Source organism: Dermochelys coriacea, chromosome 9 (assembly GCF_009764565.3).
Source record: "Dermochelys coriacea isolate rDerCor1 chromosome 9, rDerCor1.pri.v4, whole genome shotgun sequence".
Taxonomy (NCBI): domain Eukaryota; kingdom Metazoa; phylum Chordata; order Testudines; family Dermochelyidae; genus Dermochelys; species Dermochelys coriacea.
In genome coordinates this window covers 94,679,583-94,703,940 of record NC_050076.1, presented here as the reverse complement: position 1 = coordinate 94,703,940, position 24,358 = coordinate 94,679,583, and the positions used below count along the sequence as shown (strand labels likewise).

At 39.0% G+C, this 24,358-nt stretch overlaps 1 long non-coding RNA gene across 1 annotated transcript; it reads left to right on the top strand.

Moving 5' to 3' along the window:
- The first annotated feature begins 2,405 nt into the window (after window positions 1–2,405).
- On the top strand, window positions 2,406–24,358 carry LOC119861794. The gene is made up of 3 exons (XR_006274476.1): window positions 2,406–14,800; window positions 19,080–19,153; window positions 20,358–24,358. It is a non-coding gene; the product is annotated as an uncharacterized LOC119861794 (long non-coding RNA).

The window sequence follows — 24,358 nt, the reverse complement described above, 5'->3', positions numbered from 1 at the left end:
AATAAATTTGTTAGTCTCTAAGGTGCCACAAGTACTCCTTTTCTTTTTGTTTCTAAACCAGGAACCACCCATCTGTCATTGTGAAAGCTTAGCCCAAGGCTTCAGCAGAAAACTTGTGCACGTTCTTGTAAGAAGTGATGTTGTTGGGCTCAAAAAGAGATTCCTAGCCAAAAGGAACATGGTGGTGATGTGGAGATTTAAAGAAGGAGAACTGAATTGTGTTCAAGATTCCATAAGAGAAATGGTTTCCCTGGGGAGTTAGGAAGACTGATTGAGCTCACTGTGTGCTGAACTTCATCTTAATACCCCCTGCTAACCTATTTTTGCTTGAACAGTGATGCTGTGTAGTTGAATTCTGGTTTACTATTTTTGTTGCAAAAAGAAAAGGAGTACTTGTGGCACCTTAGAGACTAACAAATTTATTAGTCTCTAAGGTGCCACAAGTACTCCTTTTCTTTTTGCGAATACAGACTAACACGGCTGCTACTCTGAAACCTATTTTTGTTGCATAATTTTTCCTAGTGTAACTTAAAAATCTAGCCCTGTGACACATAATGGTTCAATTAGCCTTGCCTTCTCTATCAGTGAATCTTTGGGGTGGGGTGTTATCTGATTCACGTCTACGACTCCAATTTCGCATTATGGCTTATTACATTTTAATATTCTGGAAGATGAGGGGGGCAGTTTTGTTGGTCCCATAACTAACTATAGGTTCTATTTAGTTTCATAATAATGTTGAAATTGTCATGGATGTTTTAGTAGTTTTCTTCAGAAATAAACATTTAAGCAGAGGTTCATGCAAAGTGTCACTGCTCTGCCCTGTGGCAACAATTATAATTAAAATATAACTGTTTGATTATATAATTGAAATTGCTTCCATTTCATTAGCTTGGATTCTTTTCTGAAACATACCCAATCTTTTAGACCGAGTAACTCAGCCTCTGTACTATAGTTGTATAGAGAGAACATTAATGAAGACATTGCCACAGGCAAGAAACTTCGGGGTTGTTTCAATGAATAGGTAAAGAAAACATTTACTGTAGTAAACAGAAAAATCTCTATTTTGTTTGCAATTAAATGACTGCACTCCCTTTCTCGAAATTCAGTGACAAAGTTGGCACTTTTGTTTCCTTACTGCAGTGTGAGTGAGTTGTGAATGGGTCTGGCAGCGAGGAAGTAACTGATTAACTAATTGCAAATGGACTAATGTGTTAATTAAAATGGGCTTATCCAGTGTAGGAAACTTAAAGTACCTCTGAATATTTTTATGAACATACAGAAGGTATAAAACAAATTGGATAATATAATTACAACTTCTTTTTAGGACCCCATCACATTTTATTTACTAGAGATTAACTCCGATTATTTTAGAGAGATTTTTAGGAAGACTCAAAACATTACTGAAAACATGGGTTAATATAAACGGGAGAAATAGTGCAGGCAGAGAAACCAAAAATTCCAAATATAGTGATGAGATTATTATCAGCACCAATAGTCATACTGTACTTCAAGGCATACAAAAATGACATTTAATTACAGCATTGATTAATGAATTTATGATTTAGTAATGAATTGATGCAAACAACAAAGTTAAAACGTAAAGAATTAAAAGACAGCACTATATAAAGAAAATTCAAACTAAATTAAAATCTAATGAATTAACATGTCAGGACAACTGTTTTAAAATTAGAATTCAGTTGTTTAAAATCAGTTAATCGTATAAATATTGTAGGATATGCAAGGAAAGAGGTGGTCAATGCAAAAACCGTGACCATATTTCAGCATTTTGCACCATGTGGCTATTTGATTAACAGGGTTAGGTGAGTTTCATCTGTAGTACATTAGCTTCATCCAGAATTAATTTTCATGCTTAGATTAAATTAAATAATCAGTCAGGCAATACAGTTATAAAATAACCAGGTGACCAGTTCCAGGATGGGTTGGCTAATAATTTTATATTCTTCACTTCACTAAATATGCTTCAAAGCAGGGTTTCAGTGTAAAACTGGTAACTTAAGGTTCAGACTAAATTTTTTATTGCAGTCATTTAGAGCCCCACCTCCTCTAAGGTGCTGAGCAACACTCTAAAGCCCTCAGCATTCTCCAATCTCACTGATTTCAGTAGGAATCAATGGTTGGTTAAGGCTCAAATCCTTAATCATCTTTGGCCAGGTAGTGTCATCTAGGCACAGCTCTGAATTCTGCTGTTGCAGGGTCACTCCACACCACAGGGAGCACCAGATTTCTTTGCTTAGGTAAGTGGTTGACATCCAGGGCTCAGTCCTGGAGGCCCATTGACTTCAGTAAGAAGTGTTTGCATGAATAAGGAGTGCACAATTAGACCTGCTGCTCATCTGTTGATTTGCTAGTTTCCAAACACCCCCCTTCTCCGCACCCCACCATTCTCTCACAAATTATTGGTGGAGAAATGTCAGAGCCTTTCAGTGCAAACTCATAAAAATTCATACAGACAGGCTTGGGCAATTATAACACAGATGTTTTCAATGCTTTACTTAAGCACAAGAATATTTGAGATATGTCAGTAGAGTGAAATGCTGTCACAGGATAATGGTCTCCTGCTGCTACCCATTATAAGTGCTCAGACATTATTTGTAAAAAGGACATTGATCCCATTGAAGAAATTCTATTGCAGTGACTTTATTTGTGTTATCTGCAATGGCGGGTGTGAATTAATCATTTTTGTGGATGCTAGTGCAAGAGAGCAGCAATTGATTATTGGGTTTGATTGGGGCCCTGTTCTTCAAGCAGGATTCCCTGTGAATCCAGGGGAAGTGTTATGGGGAAACAGTTGCTGAATCGAGTTCTTTGCCTTTTAAGGGATTTTTGCATTCTTTTCTGCTTAGAGAATTCACCCCAATCAATCATAGACCAAAGGAAGAATTTTAATGTAATTTCTGACTAAATTTTAGATGTTGTTTTTAGTGAATAGAGGTTATGCAGGAAATAATCTGTAATCTGATTGGCTAGCAAATGCAACATTGAGACTAACTGGACAAGTCTATAACTAGACACGTCTACTGCTAAAACCAGATTGGAGCACTGATGGTCAAATACTGTAATTTGATTAAAACTTCAGTCTTCATACAGCCATTAATTCACATATCTATTAAAATTACGATACACTGCATTTTATAAAAATATAACAAAAACTGAGATGGAAAAAACCTACCATGCCCCTGCCAACACAGGATTTTTCTTCTGATCGTATTTTAAATGTGTTGCTCAGTTCATCCATTCTAAATGACTTGATACAGATGTGAGTAATTTTTTCCTTAGAAAAGTGCATAATTTTCAATAGCATAGATTATATTTCTATATGAAATGCCTGCTGAAAAGCTAAGCAAGAAATGGATACATTCTTTTGGAAACAAAAGACAATGTAATTATAAGGCTAGAAAATTGCCATTGAATAATTAAAATGTCTTGTATTTACACTTACAGAAGTGATTATAATGGGTAAAATATAATATTAAATTCAGATTACCTAAATTTATTTCAGTTACCAATATAACTGTCCTTCATATTACCTATTTTGGGCTCTCTCCAACATCTGTCGGAAGAAACTAGACTAGATAGATCATACAGAAACTGTGGGTTTAATTATAAATCCCCAATAACTTTTTCGATGGGCCCCAAGACAACTTTAGTTCCAACTTCTCCAACTTTTCCTTATGCTGGGAAGCCAGCCATCCATGTTGTTACTACGAAACATGACCCTGTGTTATGTTCCCTCACTCAGGTCTTTGAGTCAATAATCCCAGCAGTGCTCAACTTTTTAGAAGTCCTGTCCTCTTCTTTCAACAAGTTTTATTCTAGAGTTGGTGCCAAAAGTTCAAATAGGTTATAAATCATGTTTAATTTGTAAAGAAAGAGGTGCTAGGCTCAAGCAATAACAACAATACCATTCCTAGAACAAAATGGAGCCTTCCACATCACGCGACCTTGCACATACCATGTGGAAGATGCTGGAAGATGCCATTCTGTAGAACAAAATGGCATCATCCACACAGTATAACCTCTCCTGCACGGTACCTACATGGTCGCACTGCATGGAGGATGCCATTTTGTTCTACAAAATGGAATCCACACCGTGTGACCTTGCATGCAAGTGTAAAATTGCCTGCTTTACTAAAAATAGCATGCCAGGCCACTGACAGAAGACATACCAGGGCTGTGCCCTGGCATGCAAAGAAGTGCTGAGGCTAAGCCCCAGTGCAAATTAAGCTCTGCTTATAAAGGTGCTGGAGTTATAATAGTTAATGCTCAGAGAGTTTTGGAAGGGATATAAAACCTTATGCTTCAGGGTTTAAAACACAGTCTTCAACTATTAGGATTTAGGATGAGACCTTCATGGTGGATAGATGTTTTTTTGCCTTTCTCTGAAGTATCCTCTTGGTCACTATTGGAGACAGGATACTGGACTAGTTGGACCTTAGGTCTGATCCAGTCTGATTCCTATGTTCAAAAGCAGAAGACCACATTCTTTTCCCACCAAAATCAAGTTAGAGATGAAGTGTTAATTACTTTACGCGCAAGGCTAGTAAAAGATCTTCTAAAATTACTGAAGTTGAAAACACAAGTTCATATACCCAGCTAATAACTTCCACAGAGGCATATTGATATACATCAGTTAAGGATATGGTCATCTGTTACTGAGATTTAGGAGGCTGACCCGATCATAAAAACCATTTTCATCAGAGGATATGCAGTTCCTTTCTGAGAATGTTTACTTACAATAGGATTGTTTTAAAAAAAATAAGATAAATACACACTTCATGTTTATTTTTCTACCTCATGCACTTCTTTTCAGATGCCAAGTCCAAAAAGGTGTTCTGATTGAAACATAACCTTTAAATGATTATGATGGCATGTTTACAATTGGCTGGTACAGGCCATTTTCAAAATTCTCTTTCTGACATGACACTTTACTCTATCTCTACCCCAAACTTTTTATATAAAGTATTATATTTTGTAGCTGCTCTTTTTAGCAAGAGTCTCCTCCATCTTGAATTCAGGTAGGCTTATATCTTTGAGAGACTTTCATTTTATAGGTGAGTTTCAACAGTTTTGCAGCATTGGCTAAGTGTAATTTACTTTTTAAATAGGGAACTTCAGGAGAGCATTTCTGTACTACTATCTTCAAATGAATCCAGGTATTCCAGTAATTATGTTCTCCAGTAAAAATATGAAATAAACCTGTTACAGACTTCTTTCCTCAGTGCCTATATACTGCGTCCTTTCAGTATTCGCCCATATAACACAGTCTGGAATGCAAAAGGATGTCCAAGGTTGCACTCCTGTGGTCTACTCTCCATGGCTTGTCTTCAAAGGAGAAAATGATTTCACCCTGCTCAGGGGATCTGTGATTCAAGCACTCTTCTGCTTGCTCAGTGAAAGGGACCACATCAACTCAATCTGCAATGGATTGATAATCTCTTAGATAACATGCATCTCTAGGAGGACATCTTTAAATATGATGAGCCTTGGAAGGCTTAGATTGTTGTTGTTTTTGGTAAATGTAAATTTCACCCTACACACATGAACAAATACAATATTTTCATTGAGAATCATCAAAATTTAAGCTAAGCAAGGTAAGAAAAATGCTGCTTGAGAATGTTTGATTTAAGAATATTTACTTGGTACATTTTGACACGTGATATTGACAATATATGTTTTAATAGTTATAAAGCATTAACTTTTTGTATATTGACATCATGGTCATTAAATAATTATCTGATCCACCCCTATAATTTCTAGCAACTGTGAAAATTTAAATAGATAAAAATTGAAAACAAAATGCTTAAAAATAAACATTAATATTATCTATTGAAATTATTAAAAAAATTAATTCTGCCAAGCCTAAATGTGTTGCACTCGAAGCTTGTATTATCTACTAACTCAATTTATAAAGTAAAAATTATATAGCATAGAAAAGATGTAACTTAGTAAGAATCTACAAAAGCCACACCATGAAAAGCCTTTCTTGCTGTTAGAAAGGCTTGCTACAGAGACAGATAAAAGACAAAAGTTAATGCAAATTATAAAATTACTTTCAGAACATGGGCAGTCTTCTTTCTTAAGTGTTAGCAGGCCTGTTTGCCCAGAGGAGACCAACATTAACCTCACAGCCTCAGCTGTGAGTCTCTCTTCTCACTCCAGCAGCTGAGAAAGGTAGTCTTCACCCTACCCGGATATCCCAAAGTCAACCCCAAATAGATCATCCTTTTAATACATAAAAGTTTAAATGACTATTGGGGCATTTCTATACTTACAGCTGTGATCGATGCACCGGTGTTGAATTAGCGGGTCTGGTGAAGACCTGCTAAGTCGATGGCAGAGCGCTCTTGCATCAACTTTTGTACTCCAGTATCCCAAGAAGCGTAAGGTAAGTTGGCGGAAGAGCATCTTCTGTCGACACAGTGCGGTTTAGACACCGCTATATGTCGACCTTAGATATGTCAATGTCAGATACGTAACTTACATAACTGACGTAGTGTAACTTAGGTTGACTTACAGCTGTAGTGTAGATCAGCCCTCTGTAACTGACTTAAACATACCACAACAGCAGACCATCACACAGGCGTGCCTAGTCAAAAAAGATTGTTTTATTTGCAGTTTATACCATCAGTGCTGGCACCATCGATTCAAGTTCAAAAAATATTTACTACAATGTAGAAATGAAATGGCAGCACAATGATAAATCTCCAAGCTGGTTTAGTCAGAACATCTTTTGCTATAGCTATGACAAACAGTAGCTTAAAAATTAGAATTAGTTTTAAATTAGAATTAGTTACAAATGATAGATTTTTCCTAGTGCCAGGCTATAGCATTTGCCATATTTCATTTACTATATCATTTTTCCTGTAAACAACTCAGAAAACCTAGACTCAGTTTAAAAAAAGGAGGTTGATCTAATACTGAACTGTTCCCAGGGGTCCAAATTCATCTCTAATAGAACAGAATAGGTTTGACTGACTTGTGTAACTCCCATTAGGGTCACTGGAGTTTCATCATGGCTGGATTTAGACCAGTAAGTTAGCTCTTCTCTGAATTGCAGTATATTACAATTATAATAACATAAACTCCAACAGCAAGTGCCAAAATCATGTTGTATTTTTTTAATTAATTTGCACATCTATAATGTCTTTCATTTGAGAATTTCAGAGAAGGCATTTTGAAAACAATCCATGTCTAGCAAAGTTTTACTGATATGAACTTAAGCAAGCACGTTCATCTTAAAAGCTGTTTAGCCTGCACTTACCTTTCTAGATTTCTTTTAGGTAAGTATGGCTTTATATCCCCCTTCAGGAAGCATTTGTCCGACCACATATATAAGCATTAATTTTAGATACAGGAAGAGGGATTTCCCTTTTTGATTATGTAAGTTACTGTAACTGACGGAGAGAGTACTTATTCAAAAGAGTATTTATTATTATTAAATGGACAGGAGAAATTGAGTGATCTGTTGGGTTAATAAGAATTCTGAGCAATGGCTTCATTATAGTATAATTCACTGCTCAGAACATGCAAGCCTCATAACTTAATTAATAATATAATATATATTTAAACAACATTTTAGGATTATTAAATATATTATCACAATAAGACTTTTCAGTGTATGAATTATTTTAAATTAATTCACACCTAGTTGTGTAGATGGCACTTACCCTTAGGCCCCATGCTTAACAATATACTAGCATGAATTAATGCACTGTAATTCATTTCTTTTTTGCTTATGCGTACGGTTGAAGCAGGCTCCATCAATGCAAAAGAGCTAGAACAGATTGTCTTTATAGTTTATTGGGAAAGAATGGCTTCAGTTCATTCCACTTGTCGCCATGCTCCCAGTCCATCACACCTGATACCATGTAGTGTTATATTTCCACCGTAGAGTGGTGTAAAGAACTGCCATTGAAGTCAGTTGGAAAGGCACTCTATTGCTATCCTGATATTTTCAGTGGCTGACAGCACAACATATGGCTGAGGAATATATCTTCATAGAGTGAAACAATGAAAATGACCCACCAAAACATGGAAGACTTGTTGAGGGAGGATCCTATTGGGATGATATGAATGTGCAGTAAGATGCTGTATTGCATCAGTATCCTGGTAAACACTACTGGGAAATGTGGAGGCCCAAATACAAGTAAAGAACAAGATTTCCCTTCCATTCTCAATAAACAGAAATGAAACTAAAGACATCTGTTATCATTCAAGGCAAATGCATCTGTATTCCTCCTCAGTGGTCCAGCAAGAGCATCTACTCTCAGGCTTCTGGCTCCCCTGGCTGTCACCTCCCTCGGGTGGAGGCCTACGTCTCACTCCCCTCTGACCAGGGTATCGCCAAGCCAAACATCCCTTGCCTTCACTGAGTTATTCCCAGCACACCTACTTGCTTTCTCTTCAGAGACCGTTAACAGGTAAAATTCCTACAAGTACCACGCAGTTCTTTCAATGCATACCTATTTTATTCTTTAGGTAGTAAGCACCATAGCAAACACATTATGAGCAATAAAAGAACCTCCATGCAGGCTAATAAGCTTACCAGGGTTCACCCTTATCTTAACATGAGAGCAGTCCTTTAAATCCCCACTCAAGGGGATTCTAGTTCATCAAACTTCAGCACAGAATAAGCACCCAGTATTATGGAACCTCAGTAGCTGCAGTCCTTCCAACCCTACCCTAAAGATTGGAATCCTCCCTGGACAAGGATCAGATTGGTTTGCTGGATCAGGAAGAAGACCCTGAGCTGGCTATTTATTCAAAAAAACCTTTCTTTGTCTCCCATGGAGAATCCAGTTTGAAGTAATATATGCATACTCTCCAGGAGTCCAAGGGTGGCTTCAAAAGGCTGATAACAGAGGAATTACATTAGCATCCCCTTCCGACTAGAGATGGTAAATACAATGCCACAGTAACACATACCCAATGGCATTTTCAATACAATATACCCTACAGGTATGAACCCTAATTCAATAAGCTTTAAATTAATTCAGTCAAGTTTATCTTAATCCCTATAAGGTCTGTTCAGGCTACGGTCAGTCAGTCACAACATCTACAGCTGGGATCAAAGGAAAGGAGATAGTGACTCACACAATGGAGGAATTGCTCAAAAAAATATGTGGGGCAAACTATTATCCCAGTTATGTTGCTATGATCTGTATCCTCTTTATTTCATTGCAAGGATATCAATGCAAATGTAAACCACGGATGAGTGTGTTATGGGTAATCCGCTGGCAGGCCGCTGCGACCCACAGGCTGCAGGCTGCCCACACTGGTCTTGTCTCCTCAGCTCACGCAAAGCAGTTCAGGTTTTTCTCTTCGGTGGTCCCTGCTTTAATTCCTGGTGTGTCAGCCAAGATGGCAGCCACCCCACAAGCTCTAGCATGTGCTGCAATATAATGATTCATAGATGTTTGGAGTTTAGTCTCACATACTGGTATTTAGGAATTGGGGTTTCTGTCCTGCGGGAGCTCTAAAGCCCACTGAATTCATCAGAAAGAGCCCTGACTTTGGAGCAGCATCCCCATGACATGCTGGCTGCGACCACGCAGAGGTGTAGGGAGTTAACAAAACAGATCAAAGGTGTAAAAGAAAAGCTTGTGATAGGTGTGGTAATAAATCTAAATAAATAAAGGAGGATTGCTGGGGTAGCAGCTTTGCAGAGCTATGCTGGAAGAAAGCCCTGAGTGTCTGCCAAAACAAGAGAACAGCTGTGAAATGCCTCGGTGTGGGTACTCAGCTGCAATCTGTTTTAACCCTGCGAATAATAATATAAGACAATGTCCAGCCCCAGCTTAGTAAGTGGTAAAACACATCAGTGGATGCCACACAGACATAAAATATGAGCCACCTTTTTCTCTTTTCTGCAGTAATCCATATAAAGTCAGTGCTGATGATTCTTATGTCCATATCAGAAACCATAACACAATGAGTACAGCACAGTAGTCTTGGCTTGATAAAATACTTCTTGACACACCAGATCAGCACACCCTTTGCCACCTCAATGCACTTGTGGACCCTGGCACAAATAGCCAGTGATTTGCTCAGTGATTTAGAACGAGGACAGCTGAACGTTGTGAAACACAACCTGAAAAAAGTAGGGGCGTGGGAAGTTTGCAAATTTTGCAGAACTCACATTTTCCCAGCCTGCTGGCCTTTCCCTGAGAGTCCTACATCAACCTAGAAGAGCAAGGTAGAATTCTCTTATCAAATTTGTAGCTATTTCAGTGAAGTGTCTGCTGCACATATTTAAATATTCAAGCCAAAATTCTCAAATATGGAGCTTAAAGTTAGGCTCCTAAATCCTAATATATTTAGGCACCCAACTATAAATCACCTAATTTTCAGAAGTTCCTCTGATGGGAGCTGAAAGGGCTCAGCACCTTTCAAAATTAGGCTTCTTTTATTTATCTAAATAGGGGTTTAGGTCAGAGCTTAATTTTGGAATCTGGGATTTTGAACATTTTATGCATACTGTTTTGGTTTCAATGCATGCTTGCACCAATTTAACATGAGAGTACAAAAGCTGATAAGCATCAGTGCCTGGGCTCTGTGTGTATGTACATAGAAGTTCAATATTCCTGTTTACTGGTGAAATAATTGATGCAGTCTGACCTGAGTGAGATTCAGTATGTGATTTGAGAGACTCTATGTTTAATTTAATAGGGCATGTATCTGTCTCAGATGGGGATTACAGTATCTGCTTTGAAGTGATCTATAATATCAGGCTTATTATGTAGTTTTTATTTTGAACAGAGCATGGATTTAACAGTTAACAGTCCCACTTAAATATGAAATACATCAAATTTACTACATGGGCTGGCCCACTGGCTGTACTAAACACATGAGTTTACAAGCAACCTTGGGATTCCCACTCTTCGGGTAGTTAGGGGCATTGTGACAGCAGCAGGCTAAAGTTGTAAAGTGATCATGATCTTTCAGCAATCTTGATGATCTGGGAAGCAGCAGTGTTGCTGGGGTTATAAAGTTGGTTGGAGGAAGAGCTGATCACTGCACTGGGAGAAGTTGAAGAGCAAAGCGGAAGAGCACCATAGAACCAAGAGCAAACAATAGTCAATGCTTGAACGCTGTGAAAAAATGCATTGCACGCTCTACTTTACATTTGGAAAAAAACTTCTAATAATGTCAGCTAGCAGGGCCAGGAGGACTACAAGGAGAAAAATCAAGCAAGCAATAAACCAAATAATGAAAGCATAGGATTTTGAGAAGGATGGAGGAAAAAGGATGGCACAGCAAGTATGTAGGCTGCAGAGAGGATTTTGGTTTGATTACAAAATTATAAACAAAAAATTTCTCTAAGTTTAAATGATTTGGATCCATCAAGTTGTGCAAAAACAAATTATGTAACAGCATGATCATCTTATCGTTGCCCTTATCTTCTATTTGCTCCTGTTAAATTCACCTGTTGCAGCTGTCTTCTGTTTAATGGAATCAGGGACCTATGTGCTTATGGAAATCACAATTGCAAAAAAAAAAAAAAAAAAAAAGAGGGGGGAGAGGGAATGTCCCCAGTAACTGGAAAGGTGACTATACTAACATCAATTTGACTTGGTCATTGAGATTAATTGGGGATTTTTTTAAATAAAACTCATTTATATCTAGCTGTAAAATCAATATCTCGTGGCCAGAAATACAGCAATAAAAATTACAATAAATCCATCTTCCAGTGCAGTTCTGTTTTTAAAATTTATGCTGTAACATTGCTTTCAGTCATTGCCTCAGTGACTCCAAATCAAACTTGCTCAATTTACATGGAAAAGGTGTTCTAACTGCCAGCCAGGGAAACCCAACCTGAACTCTGGCAGTCAAACGGGGTTATTTCCTTCTCATACTCCTTACCCATGATAAAGATCTTGCAAGCCAAATTATGCCCTCAGTTACATGGAAAGCTTGTGTGGTTGCAGAGGCAGTGGAGGATATAATATGAAGATAGATGTAACTGAAGGCATAATTTGGGTTTCAGATCATTATTACTGATTAAGGTGCACAAGGAAGGAACCTCGCTGGATTGTTAGAGCCCAGGCTGAGTTTGCAAAGCTGGAAGTGAGAAAAAAAAAACATCTTTTTATTTTTGAGTACTATGCACGTCTGATCTGCAGTCACTGAGACACAATAAATGTGGACCCCCACAATGCTATTTTCACAGCATTGCTTCTCAGAGCAGACACGCACTTTGATAGCAGAGATAACTTCAATCCAGTTTGTTCTTTCTTTCTCAATACATAAACCTCTGTCCTGACAGCTAAAGCCCTGTCCTGATCCCTGCTTTCTCTGCACTTTTAGGCAGCAAATTGGTTATTTCCAAAGGTAAGGTTAGTGGCATGATGAGGCTGCTAAGCAGGAAATGTCCAGGAAAGTTTAATTGGCTCCCCACAGGTCCTGGACTCCTAATACTGCTTTTGTAATACATTGCTTTTGTAGTAGATAACCCCAGACCTCTCTTGTAATCACACAGATTGCATTAGAACATTAAATCAGGCATAATTGAACTGTCCCATTTAGATATAATTTTAAGGTAAAAATAAAAAAACCGCCTGAGATAGTAGTGTATTACATGTAGTAAGAAATTTATTGCGGTTCCAAAAATACCTTCACTAACAGTATACATTTTATGGAGTCATTTTTTTCAGGCTATAAAAAGGACTAACTAGTGTGTTTTAAGCACTCCTCTTCTGACACAAAGGGTTTGCTTTTACTAACGGTAATTTGATCTAAAGTCATGTGCAAGAAAGAGTTTAGAAAAGGCTCTGCTCTTTGTCGGTGTCATTATCAACTTTAAATTACACTTGTTCCTGAATTAGCATCAACATGACTTCATTGGTGTGGCTATTTGGACACATATAAGCAGCCCCACAGCTGATTCTCCAAACGATGGGTTCAGAATTCAACTGGAATATATTGCGCTGAGATTAATAAAAGGTCTTCAGTCCCTTCTTGGAAAGCATGATTATTTATTGTCGAACACATCCATTGCCAGAGCTTTGCTGCAAAGGAGGGACTGTGAGGAAAGGCTGAAATAGTAGCTATATTGCCTCTTCCCTGGAAATATATGTGCCTGGTGTATACTCAGAGAAGTTGTTAAAAAGAGAACATACTAAAGTTGGGAAAAGGATTAGGTGCAAGGAAACTACCAATGGCCCTGCACACTCCCTGCTCTCAATGCCTCTTTACCACCCTTGCCTGAGGCACATATGTGGGTATATACAGGACAGAGGAAGGTGCAGAAATATATACAGGATGCAGAACCATTCCACATCAGTGGTATGTCCTTGTACAGCATCCATTGTGTGCCAAACCCCTTTCTCCTCCTCTTTCATATCATTCGGGCTGATGCAGAATCTGCCCCCCAGTATAGAAAAAAGCTTGCAAACCTATGGGTTTTTTTTCAAAAGCTTCACACTGTGCAGTAGCTCGACTCCATGCCCAGCTGCGTCCCAAGAGGAGAATATGTACTGTACATATTGAGGAGTTTTCACTCTAGATGCAGTAAGAAATATAAATGCTATTGGCCTATTTGTTCCCCAACAAGTAATACACACAACTGTCCCATGGCTTCGGACAATCTTTTGCTAAGGTTAACTTAGGTAAAGGTTATGTTTAACATAAAAAAAATTCTGGGACTTTGGTCTTCATTTCTCATGCCAGCTCTTTTTGGTATATCTTGGGTGTACTTGAAATCTCGTGAAGTTAAATAGGTTCAGAATTTACTCAAAGATGTTCTTCCATCTGTATTTTATAGTGTGAGATTTCTAAATGAATACGTTTCATATTTATGGTAGAGAGAACTTTAATAACCTCGTGGTGTTATCATTTACTTCAGCTTGACATAAATCAGGAGCCAACTGAAGGGGAGGACAGGATTTTCTATGTTTAACAAGGTTGCCTCATATTGCTACACATTTTCCATGACATCTGCTTTAAAAACATCCTGGCAGCTTCATTAAACTGTCTTTAATAGGCAACAACTTTATATAATTTTAATTTTCCCCTTTCAGTCTCAAGTAATCAGGGTTCTGTCTGGAGGGATGATCTCTTTTGAAAAAAATAAAATGGCATGAGTAAGTGGTCAGGAGGATTTAAAACCGGTGTTCAGGTTCATCCACTGAGAAATTAAGTAAATCAAGTTTGGGTTAAAAAGGAAAGCAAATTACTCTTGGTTCTTTACACACTGGATCAGAAGGGACTTGATATCTTTAATTGCCATGCAGGTTTTTGCCCTTCTAAACAGGAAAGAGGCTTTTTACCACAACCACCTAGGTAGGTGACAATGAGATTACCAGGCGGGCTAGAACTTTTGCAACAGCTCCCTAAATACATTGAAACATAGAGGAAACCTGGTAATAATGATATGTACTTGTACAAACACATTAACGTCCAGCTGGCCAATATCAATCAAAATTGGCCAGTTGGAAGTTTCAATCATTGGAGAAGGGGGAGGGGAGCGTGAAGAGCAGGGCACGGAGAAGAGGAAAGTGAGAAAGCTTTCTGGACTGCAAAATGAGTGGTGGTTGCTGGATGGTATTGTGCCTACTTTACTTTACTTTATTTCACTTCTCTGGTGCTAGGTTACAGCAATTGCAGGATTCCTCCCCACTTCAGTAATGTACATCTGAGTGTGACAAGCTTCAGGAAAACAGAATGTTGTTCGAACATTACATGCATCAGAGATGGGCCAAACAGATTTGACTCTCTGAAGTTCCCAACGTGCCTATGATTGTGATCCCATAAGCAGACTGAGAATTTTGGCTTGCTGATGGTGAGTTGTTTTTGTTTTGCTACATTGTTTCTTATCAAAATGTACAGCTTCCATTTACACCTCTATCGGATATTTGTATATGTCTTCCTTGTGCCTAACAGTTAGGCCTGCTGTCCCTCTAGTAGCAGTAGTAGAAGAGAGAATTTCAGATAACTACTTAATTTTGTTTCACTCAGAATGCTCCCAGCATCTCTTTCTCCTGCTCCCCCACAGTCAAAGGAGTGTTTGTAAACTCTTTCGGGCAGGGACTGTCTCCTTGTTCTCTTTGTACAGTGCCTTGTGCAAAGGGGGCCTGGTCCAAGGCACTGTGATAACACAAATATTCAAGTTTCAGAGTAGCAGCCGTGTTAGTCTGTATTCGCAAAAAGAAAAGAAGGACTTGTGGCACCTTAGAGACTAACAAATTTATTAGAGCATAAACTTTCATGAGCTACCGCTCACTTCATCGGATGCATTCAGTGGAAAATACAGTGGGGAGATTTATATACACAGAGAACATGAAACAATGGGTGTTACCATACACACTGTAAGGAGAGTGATCACTTAAGATGAGCTATTACCAGCAGGAGAGCGGGAAGCGGGGGGTACGTTTTTGTAGTGATAATCAAGGTGGGCCATTTCCAGCAGTTGACAAGAACGTCTGAGGAACAGTGGGGGGATCTCTTGTGTGGACTGGTCCTGGACACTACAGTGCTAATAAGCGATGGTCACATAAACACCACCCTATACTGGAAACCTCCTGACCACTATTCCTACCTGTAGGCTTCCAGCTTTCACCCAGATCACACCACACGATCCATTGTCAACAGCCAAGCACTACGATACAACCGCATTTGCTCCAACCCCTCAGACAGAGACAAACACCTACAAGATCTCTATCATGCATTCTTACAACTACAATACCCACCTGCTGAAGTGAAGAAACAGATTGACGGAGCCAGAAGAGTACCCAGAAGTCACCTACTACAGGACAGCCCCAAAAAAGAAAATAACAGAACGCCACTAGCCATCACCTTCAGCCCCCAACAAACACTGCTTCAACGCATCATCAAGGATCTACAACCTATCCTGAAGGAAGACCCATCACTCTCACAGATCTTGGGAGACAGGCCAGTCCTTGCTTACAGACAGCCCCCCAATCTGAAGCAAATACTCACCAGCAACCACACACCACACGACAGAACCACTAACCCAGGAACCTATCCTTGCAACAAAGCCCATTGCCAACTCTGTCCACATATCTATTCAGGGGACACCATCATAGGGCCTAATCACATCAGCCACACTATCAGAGGTTCGTTCACCTGCGCATCTAAAATGTGATATATGCCATCATGTGCCAGCAATGCCCCTCTGCCATGTACATTGGTCAAACTGGACAGTCTCTATGTAAAAGAATAAATGGATACAAATCAGACATCAAGAATTATAACATTCAAAAACCAGTCGGAGAACACTTCAATCTCTCTGGTCACTCGATTACAGATCTAAGAGTGGCAATTCTTCAACAAAAAACTTCAAAAACAGACTCCAACGAGAGACTGCTGAATTGGAATTAATTTGCAAACTGGATACAATTAACTTAGGCTTGAATAGAGACTGGGAGTGGATGGGTCAGTACCCAAAGTAAAACTATTTCCCCGTGTTTATTGCCCCCCCCCGTTCCTCAGACGTTCTTGTCAACTGCTGGAAATGGCCCACCTTGATTATCACTACAAAAGGTTTTCTTACTCCCCGCACCCCCCGCTCCTGCTGGTAATAGCTCATCTTAAGTGATCACTCTCCTTACAGTGTGTATGGTAACACCCATTGTTTCATATTCTCTGTGTATATAAATCTCCCCCACTGTATTTTCCACTGAATGCATCCGATGAAGTGAGCTGTAGCTCACGAACGCTTATGCTCAAAAAGTCTCTAAGGTGCCACAAGTACTCCTTTTCTTTTTACAAATATTCAAGTAATCATAACTATGCATGGCCCATTTCAGCTGGACACACATCTACTTAAGAACATAACTTCTGTTTAAGTAAATTAGCTAGACCACCTGCTGGGAATATGTTTTGGGAGTGGGTTGGGTGGTTTCTGAATTCAGCCACCCAGAGGGAAAATGAGAATTTAAAGACCTCTATGAGCGCACATTTCAGCAGAAGCACAAAACACCCTTTCAGATCTGTGGCTAAGCCCTTTTGAAACTGCAGCTGAATTGCCAGTCAGGGTGGGTGGGTGGATGTGTATTAGTTGCTATACTTAGGCTATCTAAATTCTGTGTCTCATGGATTTCTAAAGCTTCAGTTTCTTCTTCCTGAGTACTTTATTAGGGTGCACACACAGAATACCCAGGTGGTGGTGTCATGTTTTCTGGTTTTATTAACAACCTCAACCCCTCATAAACCTTTGTTTACTCTGGGCATAATATCAATTTGTGACATCAGGAATGAGAAATATCTAACCCCTGTTAGGGGAGTGTGAGTCTTTGTTCCCGTCCAGTGGCTAGTCTGCATAAAAGGTAATGATTCTGTAACAGCAGCTATCCAGAGAGGTCAGGTCTTTAGCTCAAGCAAAAAAGGTTCATGATTTTAGCACTGAAGGGCCTAGGCTCAAACCCCAATGATGGTCCAAGTAGAGCAGATTGTGTTCAGCAGCATATTGAGTATAGATCAGGGTTTAATTACTGTTTCTGAAATAAGAAAAGGAGTACTTGTGGCACCTTAGAGACTAACAAATTTATTAGAGCATAAGCTTTCGTGAGCTACAGCTCACTTCATCGGATGCATTTGGTGGTGTTTTTTCCACCAAATGCATCCGATGAAGTGAGCTGTAGCTCACGAAAGCTTATGCTCTAATAAATTTGTTAGTCTCTAAGGTGCCACAAGTACTCCTTTTCTTTTTGCGAATACAGACTAACACGGCTGCTACTCTGAAACCTGTGTTTCTGAAATGGTGCTAAACATGGCTGTCCTTGGCCAGGCTTGCAGCTAAGTCAGGTTTTATTGCACTTGTTCCTGACAGCTGCTGTTGGAAACAGATACTTCCTATAGTGTAGTCAAGATTCATAACATTGTCTTCTAAAAGGTTAAGCAAAAATCCAGTCTACTATCAAATCTGATGCTTGCTCCAGATACCTATGGAAGAATACACACTAGATCTCTTGTTAGAGTTTATGATCACAGGACGCAGACTGCTCAAGTATTCAATGAAAGGAAATCGGACCATCCGAAAGCTGTGATCCACAGGACTTAGAGATCCCAAGCCTAGCGACAGTGTCCAAGCAGAGCAGCAGTTAAAGGGTTGTTTTTTTTAAATAGCTCAGGGAGAGCTGGGTAAATGTTAGAGCGCAGAGAAGTGGGAACTGAAACAGTTTCAACAGTGCTAGCAGGAACTTAAGGCAGTAGTCGACAGCTCAGGAGAACAGTGTCTCTGAAACATTTGTGGCTAATCCACTTTAACGCAGCAGTTCCAGGAGACTCAAGGGTCGACAGAAGGCTAGAAAAACCAGGTTAGTCTCAGCAGGCCTGCGCAACGGTGCACCAGAAAGATGCACGTCATTTCAGCATGATGCTGGTCTCTGTCCCTGCTGACTGGGTGCAACAGGATCGGGTTTCTCCTCCTAGTGAGCAGAGCTCTTGCCTGCAAAAACAAACACAGGTAGTGCTGGTGTGCTTGCCATGGTGTTGGAGCCCCCGTGTCTTTGGAAGGAGCAGATGCTCCCACAGATTCACATGGAAACGTGAATCAGGGGTATTCTCGCAACCCACACAAAGTCTATTCCTATGGCAACAAAGATGGCTTCCACACTGTGCAACAGGATAATGAATAAAACAACAAAGGGCCGACCAGTAGGTGAGACCTGCAGTACCGCAGATGATAAATTGGAGAAAGAGAATGTGCAACTTGAATGGCAGATGCTGATAGCAAAATGAACCGTAGACGTTGATTCTCTATGTGCTGTTTGATATTGGGCCAAACCCTGCCTGTCTCACTCATGAGATGAGTACCAGTAGTAGAGAGACTAGTCAGAGGCACGCAGGATCTAGTCCACTGTGTGCTGCTTTTGTAATGGAAAGTCCACTTGGCTGTCTTGAAATAACATTCAACTGTCACGAAGGAATCTGGAAATTCGTGCTATAAACATGTTGCGTGCTGATCACCAATACAAACATTTGAATTCTTTTGAAATTTAGGATATTCATTTCACAGGCTGTCTATATGTTTAAATGGTTGAGATCCTCCCTATTTAGAGAAACATTTGCATAGCGTCTGTCTTTTTTTTTTTCTTTAGTGAAATAGCCTCATTGTTAGCTCTTAGGACTAAATCAGACTTGTGCTACTTGAGTTACTCCCATTGACTTCAGAGTGCGTAAGGAGAGAAGAATTTGGCTCTCACTGTATTTTCTATATTACTGCTTGAAAAATTGTTCCTCTGGCTTCTCTTTGTGAGGTAAGTTGTATGTTATCAATTCATATCGGATGTGAAAGTGACAAGGTGTCTTCCTTTTCAACTACTACCTCACACTTTCTCTTTCAATTTCTTTCTTCACATTTTCACTAAACACTGTATTAGTGATTTCCGCCCCCCATTGGCATCAGAAAGAATGTTATAATTGTGCAACAAAATTCTGATGAAAAGAAATACTTCAGAACAGTATGAATTAAACATTTAATTACAAGTGTTGAATCTAATTTGAATTTTGTTTAAAACACCTATGACTGAAAAGCAGCAGTCTGCATGAAGAATGTAATAAGATTAGGCCCCAATTTGGGTAGCAGCGTAGAACTGATATGAAGAGTTCAAGAAAACATATTTATTTAAAAATGGGGGGGGGGTTAAAATTCTGGGGAATGTAATTTATTGGATCTGCAGATGCTTGCAATTTCTGCAACAAAATTTGGAAAATTTGAATCTCACAAAGGGCTGCTTTTTGGTGGGTAGGTGGTTGTGTGTGTTTGGGCTTGGGATTTTTTGTGAAGGCAACTACATTTGAATTAACTTGATTTCTGCTACTCAGCAGATATGTCACCCCAGATAACATCTCCGGTTTTTCACATGTAGGTTCATAAATGATTGTCATAAGGCCTGACTTAATTAAGTAGATGTTCTTAAATGCAGGTGTTCAAAATATGCACTTGCTGCATTTCTTGGATTGTATGGTTACCTAGCATACAGTAATACAAAGATATTAAGAAACTCTTTGGCTCCATCAGCAGATGGGATTATAAAATGAAGTCAGTTTGTTGTTTTAAATATAATTTTAGTAGGCTATTATTTTTCTTTTTCTCTTGTTGCATTTTTACTTAAATAGTATATACTGCATGACCCAGAATTATGTTAACTGTTAACAAATTATGTAACTGGGCAGTCTAATATTTCCTTCATGGATATAAAACAAATTGGAGCAGCTCTTTTAAATTGCTTGGGCCACTTTATGTAATTATGGAGAAAAAGCTTCTCACCTAATTCCAATTGTAATTCAAAATACATTTAAAAATCTTAATTCTCTGCAAAGCTCAGTCTAAACTGACAGAAATGCTTGCCTTACCTTGGGCCATATTCTGTCAGATGCTGTGAAGAGACATCTTGTCCAAAGATGTGAGATCAGCAATGGAAGTGTGAAGAATACTTGGTTGTTCCTGTTCTGGTTGCCCCTGTACCTGATGGGAGCTTGCTTTGCAGAGACATTTAGAGATAAAAAATTCCAAGTCTGATTTGCTCTCAGTACACTGGTTTTACACAGGTGTTACTGCAGCTATTCCTGATCGACACCAGTAAACGTGAATTCAGTATACGTGCCAGGAATCAGAAGCACTGACATTATATTTTTAAGTGTACGCTCCTTACATTGAAATGGCCCCCATGCACAGCCCACTTCAGAATAATTGATGCTGTTAGTGGGAGCAGTTTCTGTGAAAGTTTGTGCCTGACTTTGATAGCCAGAGCACATGTATATCCTAACACTGATCTCACAAAGTTTATGTGCATCCCAATTATGTGCAAGGGAAGTTTCACCCCATGATTTTAAATTGCATTTATTATCCTTTTTAAAAAAAATTTGAAGGATTAAATAAATTTATCACTGAACTGCTCAGTAATTTGCTATGTGCTTCTGAGGGCAGAAACAAAAGCAATTTAAGGTCAGCTTAGAAATGTAAGTGTGGCACATTTTGCTTCTGTTTGATTGACATTGCAATTCCAAGCATGCTGATTTTTTTTAAGAAAGTATTTAGGCCCAAATGAACACATACTCTGTGGCTTCAGGCACTTAAAACCCAATTGCATTTGGGTTTAGGCTGTGCATGTCTGTGAAGAGCCATGACCTGGAGTGAAACTTCATAATAGAACACTTGCACCCCAATTCTTTCTTCTCTCTGCAAATGAGTGTTGCAATATGTCATCAGGGGAATCAAGGAGAGCAATACATGCATCTAAACAAGTATTCCCCACTTTCTAGCCAGAGTCCCACATGCCTGCCTCAATTCTGTTCCTGGATTGAACAATTAGTTTGTGTGAACTCCTGAGAAACTGGAATATGAATGCAATTTGAAATGGCAAAACAGAATTCATATGCAGCCATTTGGGGACAAAAGGAAGCAAACAATGTGGTGCTTTTATTTATAAAGTTCCTATACATTTTGTCCCATCTGTATTGCTTGCATAGAGCATATAAATATTTTAATGCAGTAAGTAATGCAGGTGAAACACAAATTGATCGGATTTGGTGTTACAAAGAAAGCACCTTATTTTAACTGGAAACAAATATCCATCTCTGGGATTTCAAGAGAATGGGATTGTGTTCTCAGAAAAATCAATGAAATATTCAAGCAGAAAAATGTAATTGTGCCTCTCTTTGATTTTGAGTCTGATAGTGATTGCAAATACATTTCAGGAGTTCTTAAAACACATATAATTTCTGATTCACTGCCAAAAAGAAGAAACTTGTCACATTATTGCTAAGTACAAAGAACAGAAGAAAGTAGATACTAATTTATTCAATATGTTGTTGTACAACAATGTTGTAAAATAAGAAGTTTGGGGAAGAAGGGGGAGCTGCAAATACAAAGCGTGGAAGCATACCCAGGGCAATACTAGTTTGCAGAAGGCCAAAGGGATGATGAACTGAACAGAAAGAGCAATGGGGAGTTGGATATTGGGGAACAGAAGTTCACAAACTGGAAGAAAAAAAATCAAAAGTTGATTAAATTAATCCTAAAGTGAAACCATGAAGGCAGTGGAGGAAAGTCTTGAGGAAAAGATTGGGGCAGGGCAAGAGGGAAATGAGGATTGGAAAAAAGCAACAGGTTCTAGCACGTTGCATATACACAAAAAGATTTGTGAGGGGGACAGTCCCAAAAGGGAAAAAAGCGGGGGAGGTCTATAAAAGAGTCACAAACCCTGAAAGAATCAAAAAGGAACACAAAAGGAATAAAAAGGAACAAAAAGGAAAAAATTCATCTCTATTAAAAATACAGAGATAGATCTTCATGTTTCAAATTCTCTCTGCCTGCATAAAATAGACACAGGGCCTGATTTCCCTGGCTGTTCTGGAGACAGAAGCTTCCCAGGAGTGGGGGAACAGAGCAAGCTCGTGCAGTCCAGTAGTAGTGGGGCCAACTGGTTGGGAGAGATGCTGCTTAATGAGCACATTCTGCCCATGTAGTATCCTCCAATCCTGCTCATGTGGAGTCCTTAATCTGAATTTAAAACTGCAGACGAGGTAGAATCCTCAGATGAGGTCATCCTGGTAGAAAGTTATCCCCTGCCCCACTGCCCTCCCCGAGGGGCGAATCACCCCTGAAGTTCAGCAACTCCATAGGTACAAATCATGTTTATGTTCACATGCAATTTTCACCTTCTATGCTTGTGGCAGAGAACCCATGGGTGTGCATGCATGCATGCACATATATATAGTTGTTAGTAGTGCCCTGTGGTAAAAGTTTAGGGTAGAGACCCTTGTTGAGCTACCTAGCTGATCAAATTTCTTTGCTTTGATGTACAGCAACTGCTATGTCTTAGATAATGCTAATGGCACTTTTTGAAGAATAATGCTGTTTTCCTACTTTTCTCCCCATACGCACCGCACAACACACAGGACTGAACAAGATAGGACTTCTGCAATGGTTTTGAAAAACAAGATTGATTATGCTGAAGTCAATGGTGGATTGTCATGAGTTGATTAAAAAGATCAATTCATTTAGTTTAATCCACTTCCACACTGGCCTCCCCCCAAAAAACCCTTTACATTTTAATGTGTCAAATATTTGAAAGAACAATAAGTGCCCAGATGTGCAAAACTGAACAGTGGCAGACACCAAGCATGAATGTGGACCAACATAATTTAATTTAGAGCAAAGAGAAAATGCAGTAATACAGTTGAGCTATGTGGAGAATGGCTTTGATTAAAAAAAGGGAAGAGGTATTTTTGTGGGTGCGGCACTGGTTTTCTAGGAGCTACATGCTACCTTAGACCTTTAATTTGACCTATTTTTGGTCTCATTTGTAACTGACAAAAGCATGAGTGAAATTTATCTTGTAACTCTCTAAAGGGCAGGAGAGGAATTGGAACTATTAAATGTTAGGATGTAGGCGGTTGGAGATGCAGTAACCAAATCATTATAATTTTTGAATTATTTTGGATTCCCCAAATTTACGTCTGAAGAAAAGGGTGGCAGATATGACTCTGTATGTTAGCGACACTTCAGATGCAATTGAGAGCAGTCGAGGATACTGGTTGTTAACATATTTTGAATTGAGAATCCATTGACTCGGCAAAAGAGAGAGAGAGAGAGAGAGAGAGAGAGAGACGTGTTTGCTCTGTAGAGTTGCTTCTCCACAGAGCGTCAACCCAGAAAAAAATGATAGGACATAAAAGCTTCATAATTTAAAGATGAATTTGGAAATAGACCATAAAATTCAGGACAGGATCATAAAAACAACAGATTCTAGCTCATTTCATTGCTCAGAGTGTCCGAGAAAGAATGACATGGCCACTAGGCGCAGATTTGAAAATATAATCTACCAGTAAAATTAGCAAGTGTTATGTTTCTTTTATTTTAGGCTTTTTTCCCTAGCGAAGTCCCGTTGGCCTCAATTCAGCAGGGTACTCAAGCATTTGTCTACATTTAAAATTAAGCACATGCTGACATATATTACTGAATCTGTACCCTGGAGAAGAACCATAGCTCATCTGAGTCCTGATTTAAGCCCATTAAAGTCAATGGGAGGCTGGTATGATTGGGCAAAATTCTACTCTGTTATACTGGTGTAAATGAAGAGTAATTAAAGTGAACTTACACCCCTGTAACTGAGATGAGATTTTTTCCTCCTAATCATTCTGTCAAATGTGTCGCTTCAACCAGCTTATATAGAAATAGATATCTGATTGATTGTTTTATTTTAAACTGAGTATAGTAGATGTCAACACCACTAGAATTATGTGACTAAACCTTGATGACCCTGCATTATTTACATGTCTCAGAGGCTTACCCAACTGACTTATACTTGTAAAGATAACTTCTACAAAATGACATTTTAACTTTGTCTTGTAAATAAAATATTTTTAACAC